The 14978-nt window shown below is 40.5% G+C and overlaps 1 protein-coding gene across 1 annotated transcript in view; it reads right to left on the reverse strand.

The window, feature by feature from the left end:
- LOC129005434 (serine/threonine-protein kinase D1-like) overlaps positions 1 to 14978 on the reverse strand; it is a 159239-nt gene that overhangs the window by 124798 nt on the left and 19463 nt on the right. The window lies entirely within an intron of this gene.

Here is a 14978-nt window from a genome sequence, read left to right on the forward strand (position 1 = left end):
TTTTTCAAAAACTGTAGTGTATACAATAATAATGTACCATAATGTTGCCATTTTTACGATATTTAGATTTGTTTTATAAAGAGTTGGCAATATGTTTTGCATTTGTGTCCTGACTGCGATCAGGCGACTGTGACGTCATATCGTATGATTTCAATAAAGCTCCCGGATTGGCTACAACCCATCACGCCACTATTCCCTCCACGTTTAACCGCCGTTCCAAAAGTTTCCTTGCTGACCAGTCCTCAAGATTCCAGCAAACCGTAACCATGTAGTCGGCCGGGTTTTATTTAATTCCCCAAATGGTGTTTTTATTTCAAGTCATTGCACCCCAAACGTTCCAGTGGCAACGAGGTACGAAAATGACTCAACGCGTAAAAAGTTTTTAAGTGATTTAAGTGACAATTGAAGTGCACCGTAGCAAGGTACGTGTGTTTTTAAAAGTGACAATTGAACTTCTACTGCACCGTAGGAAGGTACGTGTGTTTACAGAAGAATTCGGTCAAGTTAACTTTGAACAGTGCGTGTGAGTGTAAACATTAATGCCGCTTGATGAGAACCTTATTGATAACTTTGGAACTTTATTAAATTTCAAGATGTCGTTCTTTGGTGCGATCGGTCCTTTTGATAATTCAGAAGAAACGTGGGACTCATATATCGAGCGTTTTGAATTGTTTGTTACATGTAACGATATTACCAACGCTAAAAAGGTTAGTACGCTTTTGACGGTTGTCGGAGTGAAAACTTATAACCTGCTTAAAGACCTATGTACACCAGACAAACCTGCTACTAAAAGCTACGAGGATATTGTACGGATCATTAAGGGACATCTTCATCCAAAACCATCTTTTATTGCCGAAAGGTACAAGTTTAGTCTACGAACACAATTGGAGCATGAATCAGTCGCTGATTACATCGTCAACCTGAAGAAACTCTCTGTCAACTGCGAGTTTAAGGACAAACTACCGGATCATCTTCGGGACAGGATCGTAAGTGGGTTGAGGGACGACGCCACCAAGAAGAGGTTGCTGGGCGAAGAAGATCTCACCTACGAGAAGACGGTCCAAATAGCCACGTCGATGGAGTTGGCAGCGAGAGACACCGCGGCCCTGACCTACCACAACACGGGGGGAGGAAGTCGTCTCCACAACGTCGCTTCGAAGCAGCAGCAGCAGCAGCGGAAGCCGTGGCAGCGCTCAAAAAGTGAAGTAAAGTGCTATTGTTGTGGTAAATCTGGTCAATTAAAAAGTGAGTGCCGTTTTAAAAGTTTATCTTGCAATTTTTGTAAGAGGAAAGGCCATTTAGAAAGTGCGTGTCTGATGAAGAAAAACAATGGTGAGTCACAATCTAAATTTGTATTTAATGATAAGCGTAAAGATGGACAAAAGAACTGTACACCTAAGTTTACCTCTGGTAAAAAGTCTCATAAGTATAAGCAAAACTATGTAGAGAACACAGGGGTCAATGACAATGACGATGATTATAGTGATTTAGCTAATTTATTTTCCATAAATGATGAGGCAAGTAAACAGAGGGATAGAATAAAACCTATCACGGTTAATCTTAAAGTAGAACATTCTGTATTGCCATTTGAGGTTGACAGTGGAGCATGCGTGTCAGTAATTTCTGAAAAGTGTTATAACGATAATTTCTCTGATCTCGAATTAATGCCCTTAAATTTGGTTTTGAGCTCTTATACAAACCAGCCAATAAAACCTGTAGGAAAACTTAACGTAAATGTACAGCATGAATCTGAGCATAAAAAGCTAACATTGTATGTTGTGTCTAAAGGGGCTAATCCTCTAATGGGAAGAGACTGGATTAGGGAACTAGAAATATCGATCCGAATCCCTAAAGAAAATGGTTTGAACACGGTTGAAAAGCTAGATCAAAAACCTGTAATCGTCAGTAAACTGTACAGTAAATTTCCTGAGGTATTTACTGATGTATTAGGTTGTTACAAGGGAGAGGCAGCTAGATTAGAGTTTAAGGAAAATGTAATTCCTAAGTTTTTGAAGCCCAGACCTACACCATTTTCGATCAAAAGTAAAGTGGAGTCTGAGATTGATCGATTAGTAAATAATATGAGTTTTTAACTCAAGTTAGCAATAGTGAATGGGGAACTCCAATTGTGCCTATTTTGAAAAAGGACGGAAGTATAAGAATATGTGGCGATTTTAAAGTAACGCTCAACCCCTATTTAGTAGTCAATCGCCACCCAATTCCAAGGATTGAGGACATTTTTAATAATTTACAAAAAGGGGAGACATTTTCAAAAATCGATCTTTCTCAGGCTTACACGCAGGTAAAGTTAGACGAGGAATCAAAGAAATATTGTACAATAAGTACATCGAAAGGATTGTATATTTACAACCGCGTTCCATATGGTGTAGCATCCGCCCCGGGAATATTTCAGAGTATAATGGAACGCATTTTAGCTCACATTCCCGGCGTTGTTTGCTTCCTAGACGATATTTTGGTAACAGGAACTTATGACAAACAGCACCTAGAGAGGTTGATTCAAGTGTGTGAAACTTTAAAGAATCATGGTTTAACAGTAAGTCAAAATAAATGTCAGTTTTTCTGTAAATCTGTTGAGTATTTAGGGTACATTTTAAGTAAACAAGGACTAGGCACATCTCCTAGTAAAATTGAAGCTATTGTAAACGCCCCAGTACCTACCAATGTAACTCAGTTAAAAGCTTTTCTAGGTTTAGTCAATTATTATTCTAAATTTGTGCCAAGTATGTCTATTATTGTATCCCCACTGTATCATTTACTCAGAAAGGACACTCCATTTGAATGGAATTTATCATGTGACAAAGCGTTTCAATTAATTAAGAGCAAATTAGTTTCAGCTCCTATTTTGGCGCATTATGACCCAAATTTACCTTTGAGGTTAGCTACTGATAGTTCTGCCTACGGGGTCGGAAGTGTGTTAAGTCAAATGCAATCAGATGGATCTGAAAAACCTATTTGTTTTGCGTCAAGAACATTGTCTAAAGCCGAATCAAACTACTCTGTAATAGACAAAGAAGCTTTAGCTATTGTGTTTGCTGTTAAAAGATTTAATCAGTATTTGTTTGGTAGAAAATTCACACTAGTAACAGACCACAAACCATTGTTGTCAATTTTTGGCCCTAAAAAGGGACTTCCGGCTTTTGCCGCTAGCAGATTACAGAGGTATGCTTTATTTTTAGCCAGCTATGATTTTGACATACAATATGTTTCCTCTCAGGGAAATGCTTCTGCAGATTGTTTATCTCGCTTACCTTTGCAAGCCAAACATGTTAACGAACAGTATGAGGAAAATCCTTATGTAGGAACCTATTTGCAATTTTTAGCGGAGGGAGATATTCCAATTAACTTTGTTGATATTAAGAGGGAAACACAAAAAGACCACGAGTTAAGTAAGGTATTTGGCTATGTCTTGTATGGCTGGCCTAATGAGGTAAACGAAGAATTACGACCTTATTTCATAAGGCGGAGCGAACTAACTATTGAGCATGGCATATTAATGTGGGGTTATCGGGTTGTCATTCCAAAAATGTATAAAAGGGGACTGTTACAAGAATTGCATTGTGGACATTTAGGGATAGTCAAAATGAAGGCTCTAGCCCTTTCTTATCTATGGTGGCCTTCAATAGATAAAGACATAGAAGAACTTGCCAATAGTTGCTCGCAATGTCTCATGGAACGTCAAAGCCCGTCAAGGTCATATTTACATGTATGGGAATACCCAAAGTCAGCGTGGCAACGATTACACATAGATTTTTTAGGCCCTATTAATTCAAAGTTGTATATGGTTGTAGTTGATGCTTATAGTAAATGGATAGAAGTAGAGGAGGTCAGTTCCACATCTGCCAAAGTAGTCATAAATAAATTGAGACCTATGTTTGCAAGGTTTGGAATTCCGGAACAGTGTGTCACAGACAATGGCCCTCCTTTTACATCCTGTGAATTTAGCAAGTTTCTTAAAGCTAATGGGGTTAGGCACACGCTTACACCACCTTATTTTCCCGCTAGTAATGGCCAGGCGGAAAATGCTGTAAAAACAGTAAAGAAAAGAATAAGAGGGGCTTTGTTTTCAAATGAAAATCCAGACTTAGCTTTAAGTAGATTTTTGTTGGCATATCGAAATGCAGTACATAATACAACCAATGAAACTCCAGCCAAACTAATGTTCGGTAGAGTATTGCGAACTACATTAGATTTGATACGTCCTTCTGTTAGTACAACGGTTTTGTCAAACCAAAACAAACAAATTGTAAACAAAGGGGGCAGTCAAACTAGAGAACTGTCAATAGGACAGCCTGTTTTAGTTCGTGATTACAGGGGAAGAAATAAATGGACACAAGGTTTAGTGATTAAAATGTTAAGTCCTGTATCTTATTTAGTAAAATTAGACTCAGGTATTGTATGGAAGCGCCATATTGACCAGCTGGTCGGGTTAAACACTAAGGTAAATTTAAATGATCAACAGAATGACATTACTAGACAGGTAGTGTTGCCTCCAGCTGAACACATGTTTGACCAGGATGTTGGTAACAATGCTCAGTCAGCTGGTCGGGCTTCACCCATGAGACCGGAAATGCCGAGTACACCTCGTACTCCAGGACGTAGTAAACGTAGTAGTATGCGCTCATCGCTTACTCCACCGGACGTGACCTTTACATCACCTGTACGATCAGCTGATCGACCCAAACAAGCATCGCCATTGAGGCGATCTGCCAGAGAAATAAAACCTCCTGAAAGGTTGAATTTGTAAATATTTATTTCTGCGTTTTGTTTCCAATTTTATCAATGTTGTTTTGTTTTAATGTTTATTGTTTTGTATTATTTGATTGAGTCATACAATATTGTTTTATAAAAGTGTTTTTGTTTTAGGCTATTTAATGATTATTTAATTGGTTTGATGTGTTGATAAAAATTGCGTATTTTAAGAAAAAAATATTTTAAACTTAAAGGGGAGGAAATGTAGTGTATACAATAATAATGTACCATAATGTTGCCATTTTTACGATATTTAGATTTGTTTTATAAAGAGTTGGCAATATGTTTTGCATTTGTGTCCTGACTGCGATCAGGCGACTGTGACGTCATATCGTATGATTTCAATAAAGCTCCCGGATTGGCTACAACCCATCACGCCACTATTCCCTCCACGTATATTCGCCGTTCCAAAAGTTTCCTTGCTGACCAGTCCTCAAGATTCCAGCAAACCGTAACCATGTAGTCGGCCGGGTTTTATTTAATTCCCCAAATGGTGTTTTTATTTCAAGTCATTGCACCCCAAACGTTCACATCAAAACATTTTATGTTCCATTCACTTGCAATTAATTAATAGGTTCCAATCAATTTAATTTTGCATAACCAGTATTTCTAGAGTATAGTGTATGATTTTTGTTAAATTTAATCGAGCTAATCGAAATTAATATTAATTACAAGGAATGCTTTTGTAACGAGCCTTTTTCCTAGGGGGGTAAATATTTGCTATTTGGCCGCGCACCGATTGTTGGGGTAAGCAAGCGGCGGCGGCGAACCTGGCTAGCACCCTTTGACCCGGCTTATCAGTTCGGATAAGCTTGGGTATCCTGGGACTACCGGATAGCCGAGCAGGACATTCTAGTGGTGGATCTCGTAGAGTGAGGAGACGAGTGTTGGTGTCCTGTGTAGACGAGTGGAGTACTTTGGTGACATCGGTGTCGTGGTCGTGGGATATTGGTGCTCAAGGCGTGTTGGTGGCAAGTTGGGTAGTCAGACAGTGACCCACTTGTGGTGAGTGGACGACTTGATATTATTAGAGTTGATAATATTAATCTCTGATTTTATTGCGAGAGTTAGAGTTGTAACCGTGCTGGTCAAAGCCTGACGGTAGTTAGGATTTATATTAGTCAGGAATAATATTAAAGTGTATTCCTGACGGTTCTGGGCAGGTGCTAGAGCGCAAATAATATAATTTATTGACTGTAGTAGATATTATTTTGCGTTGTACCTAGAGTTAGTTATATTACTAATAACTCTGAGGCCCGACAAACCTAGGCTGCACGATTTAGCGTGCGTAGTTAGAAGCACGAGGCCAGTAGGCTAGTAGCTAGTTTTATTAGCCTATTAACAGAAGCCCAGCTAAGCAATATAACGTTGATATAGTAGCAGTAGCAGTAGTAGGGTTGTTATTGTTTATTCATTTGATTATTTTACTTCAACCTGAACAGCTTGCTTAGTAATCCAACACGTTAGCTTGGTAGCTTGGATAACGGAGTACCGGCTATCAGATAATATATTTATCTAGTGTTTGGAACGTATTTAATATTTATTCATCTGCTACTAAGTTGCTCAATAATTTAATAGTAGGCTATCGCAATTTACATATAGTTTTGCTTGTTTAGCTTGGTATTTATTGAGACCAGCTACTAGCGGTGTAGTCACTCTGTCTATAGTATACTTGTATATTATTATATGGTATTAGTATCGAGTGGACTGTTTGATTCTTAGCTTGGGCATTAGAGTTGTGTATTGGATTATAGTGGCCTAGTAGACCCCGCCTGGTGATAACACGCGTTGTGGTTTTTATTAGCAAGTCGTCGTGTAACTCACCGTGTTTTAGGCACTCTGGGCTTAACTATTGGATAGTTAGGACGAAGCCCGAGTTGCGTAGTCAGCAACGACCCCCTAGGAGTGTGGAGAATCGGCGTAGGCCTGGTAGTGATTATTGCACGTTTGTTTTGGTGACTTGTTTTTGACTTGTTCACAGTGCCCGTGTATGAGCCAGTCCTATACCGGTTAGACCCGGCTTTTGGCCTAGTGGTTCCCCTGACCTTGTCGCAGACCCTGGAACTTTACCCAGCCATTGTAGGCTGAGCTATCCCCGGCAAACGGTTGCGACTGCACTTTTAATATTTATTTTTCCAGTGCAGAAAATTTCGTCGCAAGATGGCGCCTGCGAACAGGGACTGAGGTTGGCAGAGGTGCTGAGTTGCTGACATATTAACGGCGCCCGAACAAAATAATTTTATTTGTGCAGATTTGCTGCGGACTTGTGCAGATTGGCTGCGGACCTGAGCTGTTGAGCAGAGTTTTAGGCAGACCTGCTGTGATTTTATAGTCGGTTGGGTAGGCCTAAGCTGTTTTCTGTTACAGCGTGGTGTGTTGTGAACCCTAATTTATTTAGTGGTTGTATACATAGATATTAGTTAGTAATTTAAATTTTGCTAATTAATTGAGCTTTATCATTGAATATTATTTGAGTGAGAACCCTTATTGTGTATTTGTGGTTTGACTTTCACACCCATAATTGGTTTGATTTATTATTTTGCTAATTAATTGAGCTTTATCATTGAATATTATTTGAGTGAGAACCCTTACTGTGCATTTGTGGTTTGACTTTCACACCTATAATTGGTTTGATTTAATAGTACGGTGTTAAATAGATTTTAATCGGTTTCGCTCTTATTTTTGCGGATTAGTCGTGGTATTTGAGTTTTAAATATGGTTGTCACTACGAGTACGACGTCTGTGCTGGGCGGTACGCCTATTACGTCTGCTATTGCTACGACTAGTTCTGGGGTTAGCTCCGAACTGTCGGTGATGACGACATCGTCATTGTGGCCGGCGTCTTCGCCCGTTTGGCCGACAATTTCTTCGGTAGTGGCTACGACGGTGACAACTTCGTTGACCTATTCCGCGCCAGCGACTATGTCCTTGGGGTCGCAGCCCCGGGACGGTCGCTTGGGTATGTCCTTGGGGTCGCAGCCCCGGGACGGTCGCGTGGGTTGGATCTATGACCTCTCGAAAGGGGAGCTCATGAGAACGATGGACCAGTATGGTTTGGTGACCACTGGGACTTCTGCGGAATTACGGCAGAGATTTTCGTCGTTTTGGAAGCAGCGGAATGCCCGTCGGTACAGCGATGATAGGCTGTGTACAGCTGGGGCTGCTGCACCGACATATTTACCGCCCGCTACTACGACTGTGGAGCTTCCTGACCCCCCGAGAACCGTACCTCAGGTACTGGGTAATACGGAATCTAACCAACTTAGCAGGGAGTTAGAGGTGGTCAAAGAGATTCTTGGGTTGTCTTTGGAGACTGATACCCGGACTCTTCGAGAACAACTTGCATTGGTGGTGCGACAGGCGAGGGGCTCGCCGAGTAATGAGGTCGGCTATGGGTTCGGAAGACCCGCCAACCCTACGTCCCCTGTTGTGGCTGCTCCAATGCCAACCTTTGGGTTACCTAGTAGACCCGAGGGATGGCAGCGGCCCAATGATAGTTCTGAGAGACCAGCCCGGCCTTCTAGCTTGGAGCTGCCTCGAGGCTCGGATATGCTCTCAAATGAGGCCAGCAGGGTGGAGCCGAAGAATTGCTCCAAGATATGTGACATGGTCCGAAAGTGGGGTTTGAAGTTTGATGGACGTAGAGACCCTGTGTCATTCCTGGAGCGTCTTGAAGAGCTGATGGTCTCGTACTCTATATCGTCGGAAGACCTGCTCAGAGCGCTACCGGAGCTGCTGCAAGGTTCAGCACTTCTTTGGTATAGGAACTGCAAGGAGCTCCTGTATTCTTTTGAAGCTTTCCGGCATCAATTTGAGATCCAGTTCCTTCCACCTGGTTATCAGAGGAATTTGGATGAGGAGATCCGGAAAAGGACGCAGGGTGAGACCGAACACTTCCGAGATTATGTCGTGGCCATAAGTACCTTGCTTAGGCGTAGCGGTACGTTGTCAGAGCATGGTAGATTGGACTTGATCTACAACAATATGCGTCCTGAGTACAAGCTGATGGTACGCCGGCGTGACTTCAGCAACCTGGCCGAGATGGTGGAGTTGGCTGAAGACTATGAGGCCTATCTGCGAGAGAAGGCAGCCTTCCGACCTCCTCCTTCACCAAACGTAGCGCTGGTTTTGGAAACCGCCTATGTTCCCAAGAAGAAGGCTGGGAAGTGTTTTGAAACGGCCGCGGTCGAAAGACATAATTTTCAGAGACCATCCCTTGAGGCAAAGTCGATTGGGCAGAGAGTAGATTTTGACTCTAACCGGGTCCATGAACAAAGGCCCGTAATGACTAGGGAAGTTGCAGATGGTGCAAAGGATGTGCGTTGTTTTAGGTGCCAGGAGATTGGTCACTTTGCTAGAGGCTGTGGCAAGCCGAGGACCGTCTCCTGTTTTGGGTGTGGGAAACCCGGTCTTACTGTGAACCAGTGTGGATGTCGTGCGGGAAACGGCAGGCCAGCTCAGACATCAGGAGGTCAACTGGGCACGGCCACCGAAAACGAACGACCTCAGAAGAGTGGTCCGAGTGGCTCGGAAAACTGAACAGCCTGGTTGGTGGAGTAGACGAGGACCGGCTAACTTTGGACTCTAGGCCCTTCGTTGAAGTTGTGCTGATGGGCAGCGTTTTTGTGGCGTTACTGGACACTGGGTCCGTCGTCAACTTGGTTGGGCGAGGAGTCGCCGAACATCTTCAACGCCAGGGGATAGAGCCTTACAAGAAACCCGCTCCTCTAAGGATGGCAGATGGGTCACGGTCTAGAGCCGAGTATTCATTCCGATTGGCAGGAGAAGCTGCGAGAAGACGGTGGGTAGGAGATGCCTTGTACGTCCCCACCCTCACCATAGACATGATTCTGGGTATGGATGTCATCCGAGACCTCGGATTGGTGACATGTGGGACAGAGGTAGTAAGAATGGGCGTGGGTGATTACTGTTCTGGCCAAGGTGGCCGCATAGACAGTGTCAAAATTGGTGACGAAGACCCCGAAGGCCCTTGCAATGGAGATCCCCGTCTGGTTCCTGATGCCAAATCATTCAGCACCATGTTGGCTGGTAGTGGCGAGTAGAAGAGTTTTTCTTTGTTTTAAGTTTGAGACCTGTGGTGTAGGGTTCACCATTGGGTTAGGGGTTGGAGTATTTTGTTTTGGCCAGAGTTTAAAGATTTTTTTTCTTTTTGGCCGTTTTCTTTTTTTTCATCCCGATGTAAGTGGGGGATGTAACGAGCCTTTTTCCTAGGGGGGTAAATATTTGCTATTTGGCCGCGCACCGATTGTTGGGGTAAGCAAGCGGCGGCGGCGAACCTGGCTAGCACCCTTTGACCCGGCTTATCAGTTCGGATAAGCTTGGGTATCCTGGGACTACCGGATAGCCGAGCAGGACATTCTAGTGGTGGATCTCGTAGAGTGAGGAGACGAGTGTTGGTGTCCTGTGTAGACGAGTGGAGTACTTTGGTGACATCGGTGTCGTGGTCGTGGGATATTGGTGCTCAAGGCGTGTTGGTGGCAAGTTGGGTAGTCAGACAGTGACCCACTTGTGGTGAGTGGACGACTTGATATTATTAGAGTTGATAATATTAATCTCTGATTTTATTGCGAGAGTTAGAGTTGTAACCGTGCTGGTCAAAGCCTGACGGTAGTTAGGATTTATATTAGTCAGGAATAATATTAAAGTGTATTCCTGACGGTTCTGGGCAGGTGCTAGAGCGCAAATAATATAATTTATTGACTGTAGTAGATATTATTTTGCGTTGTACCTAGAGTTAGTTATATTACTAATAACTCTGAGGCCCGACAAACCTAGGCTGCACGATTTAGCGTGCGTAGTTAGAAGCACGAGGCCAGTAGGCTAGTAGCTAGTTTTATTAGCCTATTAACAGAAGCCCAGCTAAGCAATATAACGTTGATATAGTAGCAGTAGCAGTAGTAGGGTTGTTATTGTTTATTCATTTGATTATTTTACTTCAACCTGAACAGCTTGCTTAGTAATCCAACACGTTAGCTTGGTAGCTTGGATAACGGAGTACCGGCTATCAGATAATATATTTATCTAGTGTTTGGAACGTATTTAATATTTATTCATCTGCTACTAAGTTGCTCAATAATTTAATAGTAGGCTATCGCAATTTACATATAGTTTTGCTTGTTTAGCTTGGTATTTATTGAGACCAGCTACTAGCGGTGTAGTCACTCTGTCTATAGTATACTTGTATATTATTATATGGTATTAGTATCGAGTGGACTGTTTGATTCTTAGCTTGGGCATTAGAGTTGTGTATTGGATTATAGTGGCCTAGTAGACCCCGCCTGGTGATAACACGCGTTGTGGTTTTTATTAGCAAGTCGTCGTGTAACTCACCGTGTTTTAGGCACTCTGGGCTTAACTATTGGATAGTTAGGACGAAGCCCGAGTTGCGTAGTCAGCAACGACCCCCTAGGAGTGTGGAGAATCGGCGTAGGCCTGGTAGTGATTATTGCACGTTTGTTTTGGTGACTTGTTTTTGACTTGTTCACAGTGCCCGTGTATGAGCCAGTCCTATACCGGTTAGACCCGGCTTTTGGCCTAGTGGTTTCCCTTACCTTATCGCAGACCCTGGAATTTTACCCAGCCATTGTAGGCTGAGCTATCCCCGGCAAACGGTCGCGACGACTGCACTTTTTTGATATTATTTTTCCCAGTGCAGAAAATCTCGTCGCACTTTGTACATTGTTCATTTATCATCTTTGATACTGGTTTTTTTTTTTACAAAGTGATGTTAAGATCAATTTATTATTTGTTATTTTTAAGGTTTTAAAACCGTTAAATTTAGTCTTAAATATGCTCTATTATCTTAAAAGATATTTTTGTGATTAAATTATTAGGTTTTGTCTAAGTTCAATTGATTATTTCTAAAAATTGAGGTTTCAATAACATTTTATTTGTCATCCAAAATGTTTCGAGGGTTAAATTTAGTTCTACAATATGTTCTATGTTCTATGTGCAATATGTTCTAAAGGGTCTTTAATTTTAATTTTATTTTATAGTTAATATCACCGTATTGGGTTATCTGAGCTCAGTTGAGTATTAATATATAGATGATGATTCTATAAAACTGTTTATTTGCCATCGTAATAGTTTTGCTCAAGTCTCAAGCTAAGTCTTAGATTTTGTTCTAATAAGGATATATTCATTTATTATTGTTATTTTTTTTATATTATTATTGGAATTGTGTTGATTTGAGTTTAGCTGAGTATTTTAATAACGATATAGTTCATTGGGCATCTTGATTTTTAACTTTCACAGTTAAATTTAATCTAAAATTACGTTCTCAATCAAAGATGTTATTTCTGAATATAAAACTATTAGGGTCATATATAATATCAAATCATTATTTTATTAGACATAAAAAGGTTACGTTGGAGCCATAAAATTATGTACAGTTTGTAACCATTTCTGCTTACTTATTAGATTCATTAAAAAACATGAGGGTTTCTTTTCTAGTTTATAAACGTCGAATTAATGAATGGCTACATTCGATTGGTAGGGACAACACAGAAAACCTAATTTCCTCTATATAGAGACGATAGGCCATCGAGTGTGGGCGTTAGTATGCATGTGTCACTAACTGTCAGTTTGACTCCGTGCTCCAGGGGCCATGGGCCACTCAGGGACAGAGCATCGACGGCCCTGTGTCCAGCAGGGCTACCAGCCGCCTGTTGGTCGTGGTCCGAGCACAACTGTGGTCGAAGGCAGTTGATGAGTGCGTGTGTGTGTGTGTGTGCCTGAGAGAGAGAGAGAGAGAGGGAGCTTGAGTTTGTGCGGTGTATGGTTGTGTATGCGTGTGTATGCGTGTGGGAGAAGGTAAAGTCCAAAGTCTCATTTTGTTTGGACTTTATTAGTCCAAGTTGCACTAATTATCCAAATAAGAAAGCTGTCTTACCAGTATTTTTATATATATTTTTTATTGTAGTTATTCTTGAATTGGCTTTTTCTTTCAGCCAAATTATTACCAATTAACTGTCATGTCATGTTTCATAAATATCTATTCTTTTCTCTCTTCAATTTCTAATATTAATTTCCTGATAGCGGAAATCTCTCACGCACGGGCAGTAGCCTATGTGAGAGGCATTTCATATTAATTACTAAGTCAGTATATTATTATAATCATTACATAACTATAAAATTGATACTGACAAAGTACTGTAATAATGTATTACTTACTGAAATAAAAATGATTTCGATTTGATTTGATTTGATTTAGTAAATATATATCAGGAATTAATATATTTCCCGGTTTCTAGAAAATACTGTATGAAAAATTTAAAAAATTAAAAACTTTCTTCAATAATATATGTTTTTCTTTAAACATCCTTGTCCTGTGGTTGGTTTAGAAGTCCTTTCGACACTTCACAAATATTTTACATTTGTCCCTGGCACATTGTTTTTTTTTTTTTAAGGTTTTTACACTTAAATTTGGTCTTGGCAGACAGCGGGCGCCTTTACACTGGGAGGCAAGATCAGTGGATTATATGGTTGGACATTTCCATCCAATTGGTTTACAGATACTAAGTTTTTACTAAGCTTGCAATAGCCTTTTCAATCAACTAATAATTTGAATGACCCTCCCCCCCCCCCACAACCTGCAGACTAGGTGATAAATACTAAAATATTTCCTTTGAAAAATGTTAGATTCATTCCCTTAAAAAACATCTTACTTACTCTTACTCCCAGGGCCATGCATATCTAAGAAGATATTTGGCCGCACCAACAAAGCCTCTCCATCTTGCTCTATCCTCTGCATCCTCCTCAGTTGCTCCTAGTTGCTCCATGTCTTTCTTTACTTGGCTCCACCATTTTTGTTTTGGCCTTCCTCTCGGTCGTCTTCCTTCGGGATTTCTTAGTAAAACTAATTTTAACTTATTTTGCTCCTCTCTTCGTAAAACATGTCCAGCCCATCTAACTCTTCTACACTTAAATTCACACACCACATCTGGATCTCTGTAGAGTTCTCTCAGTTCTCTGTTGTGTCTCTTCCTCCATTCACCACCTTCATAAATTGGTCCATAATTTTTTCTTAAAATCTTATTTTCGAATGTTATTAACTTCTTTTCTTCTTTTTTATTTGGTTTCCATGTTTCAGCTCCGTATAATAATACTGGGCTGATTATTGTCTTATAAATTCTAACTTTGGTGTTTTTAGACAGTAACTTAGAGGACATCAGTCTGTTACAAGCGTAGAAACATCTGTTTGCCAGATTTAGTCTATTTTGAATTTCTATTTCTTCTTTGTTTTCCCTGGATAAGATAACCCCTAAGTACTTAAAATGTTCTACTTTTTCAAATGTATGGTCATCTACCTGCAGTGGGTCTTGGGCTATACCTTGATTTCTTGAAAATTGCATATATTTGGTTTTCCCATCATTTACTTTTAATCCTAATTGTCCTGTTTTGTCCATAAATATTTTTGTTAGTTGGCGTAGGTCCTCTAAAGTTTCTGCAAAAATGACGACATCATCTGCAAACGCTAATATGTTAATTCTGGAGCCAATTGAAATTCCCTTATCTATTGTTGTCACTTCTTGTAGAGCTTCTTCTATTGCTAAGTTGAAGAGGATTGGGGAGAGCCCATCCCCTTGCCTTACCCCTGCATTCACTGTAAAGGGCTCCGAGACTCTCCCGTTTACTTTTACTGAACATGTGGAATTTGCTACAGTTGTTCTAGCAAGGTTTATAAGTTTGGTTGGGATTCCAAATTTGTCCATCTTTTTCCACAGTTTCTCTCTATTTATGCTATAATACGCTTTTTGGAAATCAATAAATATTGCAAAAAACTCCCTATTATACTCCCAGTACTTCGATATGACTTCTTTAAGGATAAATATTTGATTCATTGTGGACCTCCAATACTTCTTACATCTAAGTATTGGAGAAGACCTTTTCTCAAGTGACAATATCAATACTCTGTGGTCTGGATGCACCGATGTCTAAAACTAAAAAACCTTAAAAAACATCTAGGGAGTAAAAATCAGCTGTTGCCAACTCATTGTAAATTTTGATTGTAGACAATCATGTATTAAAAGTATTTATTGATTGTTAAATCGATTGTAGCTTACTGTTGCCTTATTGAAATAGTTCAACATACCAAAAGTTTAATGTACACTAACACAATCGTAATAGACAAAACGATTGAATGACTTTTTTTTTTTTTTTTTGTCCTAAGGACGCTAGGCACGAGC

The sequence above is a fragment of the Macrosteles quadrilineatus genome, unplaced genomic scaffold (genome assembly GCF_028750875.1).
Source record: "Macrosteles quadrilineatus isolate MER2022 unplaced genomic scaffold, UCM_ALF_1.0 Scaffold_1__1_contigs__length_201487025, whole genome shotgun sequence".
NCBI lineage: Eukaryota > Metazoa > Arthropoda > Insecta > Hemiptera > Cicadellidae > Macrosteles > Macrosteles quadrilineatus.